Source organism: Pteropus alecto, unplaced genomic scaffold, assembly GCF_000325575.1.
Source record: "Pteropus alecto unplaced genomic scaffold, ASM32557v1 scaffold25, whole genome shotgun sequence".
NCBI lineage: Eukaryota > Metazoa > Chordata > Mammalia > Chiroptera > Pteropodidae > Pteropus > Pteropus alecto.
In genome coordinates this window covers 27,965,673-27,971,685 of record NW_006441955.1, presented here as the reverse complement: position 1 = coordinate 27,971,685, position 6,013 = coordinate 27,965,673, and the positions used below count along the sequence as shown (strand labels likewise).

Below are 6,013 nucleotides of genomic sequence, written 5' to 3'. Positions count from 1 at the left end.
CTTTTTCTGTGTTTTGTTTCCTAAGCACTCACCAGGGGTAAGCTGAGATCCAACAGGTCCTGAGGACAAGCGTCCCACCCCATCTTCAATTTGGTGGCCTCTTTGGGGCAGTTCTCTAGGGGATAATGTAGTGATCTCAAGAATTAATGGGGAAGAAGCATAGTAGGTAGTGGTATCAGTTGTGAAAAATAACAATCTTCAGAGGACTCATGGGAGTCAGGAGTCTCTTGTCAAGGTCTGGGTGTTCCTTGAACCCAAAATGTCATGTATGTACCCACCTTTGTTTATAGCTATAAGCTTAAGAAGCCATTTGCTAGAAAACAAGGATATTTCTTTATACCACTACATTAAAGTATTTAAAAATTTGTGAATAATTTTTAGCTAGCCTCCAAGTTGGGCCACATGATTTTTGTGTGTTGGTATTCACGCTTATGTAGGATCCTCTCATGCCTAATAGAGCTAACCTACATAACCAAAAACAGAGTACAGAAACGAAGTGTGACTTCTGAGGCTAGGTCATAAAGACATTGAAGCTTCTTTGTACTCTGTTTGTTCTGAGGGAAGCCAACCACGAGTACACTTGGGCAAGCCTGCAGACAAGTCCTCATAGAGAGAAACTGAGGCTTCCCACAAATAGCCAGTGAGGAACTGAGAGCCTCTCCCAACAGCTGTCTCTGTCCGTGGGCCTTCTTTGAAGCAGATCCTCCAGTCTCATCGAAGTTGTCAAATGACTTCAAACCTGACCAACATCTTGATTGCAACCTCATGAGAGACTCCAGAGCAAGAACCACCCAGCTGCTCAAAAGATTCCTGATCCTCAGAGATTTTGATAAAATGAATTTCCATTGTTTATCACTGCTAGGTTTTGACGTAATTTGTTATAAAGCAATAGATAACTAAATAAGAAAGTAAGAACACTAATTTGTTAGAACACTAATTGAAAAGGTATGAAACAACACAACACATTCAATATAATTTCACCACTATAAATGGCACATAGAAAAAAAAGACAACAATTCACCAAAATATTACAGTTATTAGCTATTGGGGCTTTGGTAAATTATGATTTTTTCATATATTTATAATGTACAAAGAATTAGTTTTATTGATAATAACTTTGAAAACATTTTTAAAATATTTATTTTAATATTGGAAAGTTTGAACTTGCTTTTATTTGCTTGATAATATGTCGGGGTAAGAATATTCTAGAGACAATTTTAAAACATAAAATATAAAACTCTATTCCTGGAATCAAGTCAGTTTTATATAGAGCTAATTTTCATGTACCCTTTTGCCTTTAGCTAAGCCTACTTGAATTTGCAATGCTCTTTTTAGCTTCAAACATGAGCTTAACTGTAGAAGAAAAACCTTGCATTCTAATGCTCAGTGTGTGGCTTAGGCTTCGGTAACTCGGAGCCACCTTGCCTAGATGCCATGATATTATATGTCTTGTCAGAAGAATGATAATTAAAATAATGTAAGTGGAAATGTAAATCAAAGTCCTTGGTCACTGTTTAAACTATCTCTCTGCTGTATTATATAGTGGAGGCATGGTATTACATGACAGTTAAAAGATCGAGTCTGATTCCAACATTTACTCCCTGCGTAAACTTAGATTAGTACCTATTTGATACCTCTTTATCCTCCTCTTTAAAATGAAGATGCCACTCATCTCAAAGGTTTACTGTTAGATAGTAAACCTAGCCTGGCATCTAGGACGTATGAGTTATTTTTCTTTGCTTAAGTTTTCCGATGTTCAGAGTCAGAAAGCAGGACCCATAAGATTTAAATGTTTGAGACAGTATGATATTGTATGATAAGTAATGAGTGTCAAATGAGTGACTACTTAATAAATATTTTGTTTAGGCTGTGCAGTCTCACGATCTGGAACTCAAATTCCCACCACACTGATTATTAGCTGCGTGGCATTAGCGAGTGACATAATCTCTGTGAGTCTTATTTGTTTCATTGGTAATAAAAAGAATATATGAACTATTTCATAGGGCTGTTTAAAAATTGAATTAGATAATAAAGATGAAATGAGCATAGTTCCTTGTATAAAATAAGTACAAAATATGCTATTTCCATTTTTTTTTCTTTTTTTTCTCTTCATTCTTTATGCATTGCCTGGGAATCTGGGTGAAGGAGGAAAAAAAAGCAGTAGGAATGAAAATGAGAAGGTGAATAAATGTAAAGAAAAATAATGACAATTCATCACTGAGTCATTATTTCATCTTATTAACCCCAAAATGAACATCATCATCATCATCATCATCATCATCATCATCATCATAACAACAGTATTAAATGTTACCTCATTAATCTCACCATGGCATATTAAACTGCCTGGCAGAAATGTCATACCTACTATTCACAAAAGCAAATATTAGTGCATATAATTTGGATGTATCATGAAAATTCCCTGCTTCAGCTTGTTAGAAAAGTTCACAAAGCTGTAACACTCACACAACAGATAATGGTAAGTCACAAGATGTCAAATCTATCCTTGTCATGAAGAAATAGGAATATCTTTATAAGGTTAAGTCAGGGTCTCTCTAACTCTATCAAAATAGTGACATGTGAATAGTTGGCATTCTTAGGACCTCGGAATTGCTGAATAGCTCAGAAATCTAACATTATGCATAGGCTTCTCTATGAAAAAGTTTAGGTGTCCACTATTGAATTTTAAGCAAGCTGACAATTTTAGATCTTGATCTTAATGCATAAAATAGTTTGTCTACTGAGTATAGTGTTTTCTTGAAAGTTCAATTTTTCCTATTCATTTTACTAATGTTACTGTTAGTTTTTTTTTTTTTAGAATATTTAATTAATGATTTAAAAAACTGCTAATGTTCTGGGGCTTTTAAAACAAAAGACACAATTTTTAAAAATCCAAACAAAAATTAATTAATTAAAATAGTCATCGTAAGTCATTATCCCAACTATGGACTGGGAATACTTTAACAAGCAAAGAAATTGGCAATAAAGCAGCTTCCTGGATTGTACTATGCCTATGAGACTTTACTTAGAGTCCCTGTGTCCCTTGCCTAAGGCGTGTACTTTCATAACGTGACTTGCTGCATGGTTTTAATGAAATTGTAGCAATCACTCTTTTGGAAAGGAAAATAAAGAAAAGAAGGAAGGAAGGGTGGAAGGAAGGGAAGAAGAAATAAAAAAAAGGAAAAAAGACAGAAAACTAGTTATAATCTTACGGAACAAATTCAGATTTTATTTTGCCAATTTTTATTTTTTAAAATTGGTGTAACTTCAAAAACATAAAAGAAGAAAGAAAACACACAGATAAGGTATAAATAGTCATCGATGTGAATCATTACCTCTTTTTTTCCTACCTACCTTCTCTTTAATCTAGCATCCTTCTTTTCAATATGTAGTAATCTGAGTTGAAGGAGAAGAGTAACGATACTTAAATAAGACTATATTAAGTACTTATTCATTCTCAAACTCTTTCATTCAATATATACAAGAAGACTGCACATTGGGTTTTATTTTCCCATTTTATAACTGAAGATACTGGAGGACATGAACCTGGGGCTTGCCCAAGGTTGCATAGGACTCCAAGCCTTCCTGTCTGATTTCAAATGTTGGTCTTTCCACCATGTACGCTCGTAAACATGCTGCTTGGATTTCAGCATTTTGTCTACATCCTTGCCATATTGTCAGTTAAGAAGTAGATTTTGGGGTCTTAAGTTTTGTTTTGTTAAGTTTTCTTTCTAACTCTGTGCCAATATCACACTGTCTTAATTATAATAGGTTTATATCTCTCAGATAGGTTTATTTTAATTTTGAGGTTAGATTTTAATTTCATTTTTTTCATGGTTACGAGTCCACTAAGGTTTTCTGTATTTTCTTGATTCACTTTAGTGATTTATAATGTTTTAGAAAATTTTCATTTCATCTTACTTGTCAAATTGCCAAAATTTAGAGTATTTCTCCTCTTTTAAATTTATTCCTTTTTCTTAGTATGTCCCATTTGCATTCTAATGTTACTTATTTTTGCTCTCTATCTCTTTTTAATCAGTCATGCAGAGATCTGTAATTTTATTTAGTTATTCAAAGAACCACATATTGGATTATCTCTACTGCATTTTTGTGTTCTATTTGATTATCTCCTTCTACATTCTCTGGACTTCTTATTTTTCCTTTTTCAAGCTTTTTAAGTTAGATGCTTAGCTCATTTTGTTAGCCTGTTTTCTTTTCTATAAGCATTTTACTACAAATTTCCAACAAAGGTCTGCATTAACAATATCCAACATGTTTAAATAATCTATTTCTTATTGTCATCCACATATATTGTCTATAAACAGAATCACAGAATCTAAATGGGTCCTTCTGTTTCATCCAATCTCATATTTTCTACCTCCAATTGAATGCTTAGTCCTTTTATTTTTGATGTAATAATTGACATTTTGTGTTCGAATCTACCATCTTGGGTTTTTTCTTTTTTCCTCCTCTCATTTATTTTTTTATTAATCCTTCCTGCCTTCTTTTGAATTAATTGGGAATTTTTTGGGATTCCATTTTATTTCCTCTATTCTTTTTTTTTTTAATTTTTATTTTGGGGTGTGTAAAATTCTTTGTAGTTTTAATAGTTACCTCTGATTAATAGGTAACTATTAATAACTGTTTCAAGCAAAAATCATAAATGGATGCTAAAATTACTGAGTGAAAGTTTGATGCATAATGAGAAATTTATATAATCCTAAAGTATTGCTCCACAAGATACATATTTTTACAAAGGAAAAATCATCAGTTAATCATAGAGAAAACCTGATAGATACCATTTTAACCAAGCAACCAAGTTAACATCACTAATAACGGGATAACTAGATGTCATATGCTTTCTACTATGATGCCCAGAGAAGTACACATAATTTGCATTGTATTTCTGCCAAAAAAAAATACGTATTCTAAATCTAATCATGAGAAAACAGTACATAAAGCCAAATTAAACAACATTCTACAAAATAAGTGGTCTGTGCACTTCAAAATGTCAAGATTATGAAACATACACACATATAAAAACAAATGTTGAGAAAGTGGTCCACATTAAAGAGACATGACAATTAAATGCATCACATGACCCTGGTCTAATTCTAATTTGATACTGAATTAGAGAAAATAATTTTGCTATAAAAGACACCATTGATACTATTTATAAAATTTGAATTAAAATTTTAGATTAGATATTAATACCACATTAATTATAATTTCCTGATTTTGATAATTGAATTATATTTTGTACAAAGCCCTTGTTGTTTTGTTTTGTTTTTTAAATAACACAGTGAAGTATTTAGGGATAAAGCAGTACTATGAATGAAATATATATTCATTTATTTTTTATTTATTTATTTATTTTAGGTGAAGCAACCCTTGGTTAACCTCACAAATTGCAAGGACCTTGTCAGCTTACAATCCTTCATTTACCTGGTCTCCTTAGTGGTCTCCCATCCAGGTACTAACCAAGCCCAACCCTGCTTAGCTTCCGAGATCAGACAGGATCAGGCTTGTTCAGGGTAGCATGGCCGTAGACTGAAATATATATTCAAATGGTTAAATTGCTAATGTTTTTATAGAGACTAACTCATTAAGGCCAACATTTAGGTGATTTCTTCTAAGAACTGACAATTTAAAAGATTCAGGCCTAACATTTATAAACACATAAGAAAAACAGATAAAACTGAAGATACAAAACGTATTAGTGCTTTAAGTCTACACCTGAAACCAATTTCCACTGCTTTTTAGCTAGGAGAGGCAAGATATGAACAGTTTACCTTCCACATTCCCACCTGGAAACTACTATCATTTTTCATCTCCTGAATGTCACTTATAACCATGAGGAGTTTACTGGAGAGCTGTACACCTTACATGATTTGTGGCTCCTGAATGACCTCAGGGGAAATGTTATCATAAATGATCCTGTCATTCAAACTGACAGTGTTTTTTTTAATTTGAGATTTTAGCTAATGTCTAAGAAATGGTTTCTTTTTCATAC

The 6,013-nt window shown here is 32.7% G+C and overlaps 1 pseudogene; it reads right to left on the bottom strand.

The window, feature by feature from the left end:
- Positions 1-5,432: 5,432 nt before the first annotated feature.
- On the bottom strand, positions 5,433-5,551 carry LOC112486024 (annotated as a pseudogene).
- Positions 5,552-6,013: the final 462 nt, after the last annotated feature.